Source organism: Penaeus japonicus, unplaced genomic scaffold, assembly GCF_977035675.1.
Source record: "Penaeus japonicus unplaced genomic scaffold, GWHDUDI00000001_assembly GWHDUDI00000003, whole genome shotgun sequence".
Taxonomy (NCBI): Eukaryota; Metazoa; Arthropoda; class Malacostraca; order Decapoda; family Penaeidae; genus Penaeus; species Penaeus japonicus.
In genome coordinates, this window is record NW_028234405.1 from 41,336,721 (window position 1) to 41,337,318 (window position 598).

General features: G+C 39.8%; 1 protein-coding gene across 1 annotated transcript in view; it reads left to right on the forward strand.

Moving 5' to 3' along the window:
- The first annotated feature begins 444 nt into the window (after positions 1–444).
- The window catches only part of LOC122260405 (protein unzipped), a 34,880-nt gene continuing 34,726 nt past the window's right edge, over positions 445–598 (forward strand). The window contains exon 1 of the mRNA XM_043027656.2: positions 445–598. This exon is cut by the window's right edge and continues 238 nt beyond it. The gene's annotated coding sequence lies outside the window, so the exon portion shown is untranslated.

Genomic DNA, 598 nt, shown 5'->3' on the forward strand with positions numbered 1-598 from the left:
CCCCAGTCGAGTAACCTAGATTCTGTAATATTAGTTAAGCACATCATGTAAGTAGAGCCGAATTCATGATACTCTGTATATTCGTCCTGAATTCAAGCTTATTAAGACTATAATATTAGCAGAAGTAATTCAGTCGTAACAACATTACCAAGAACAGCATAATTCTTAGTGAGATTGAATAATTACAGGACAGGTCTAGCGCTAGGAAGATATTTAAATATATCATATGAAATTCTACACAAACAGGATATAAGAAATATTTTTTTATAAAAAAAAATAACATGGTAATTCCGATAGATATACCCACATCCACCAACTCGAAAGAGCACACGAACAGTAAAAGCATCCATTTACTTTAGTTTCCCTGCCACGCCAACCTCCCGTTTTCTTTAATTCAGCTTTTGGCCCATGGGTGCTGGTTCGCTAGTACCCGCTACGCTGCTCAGTTGTAAGCAGTGAACCACGTGCGAAGGTAGTGTAGTAAAGGAGCCGCAACGCAAAGGTGATCGGCAGTCGCGCTATTTCCACGCCTAATACACCTGCTAAGTTCAGGTGGCTTGGCAGCAACACATGTGTTTTTGAATACGGTGTTAACCTA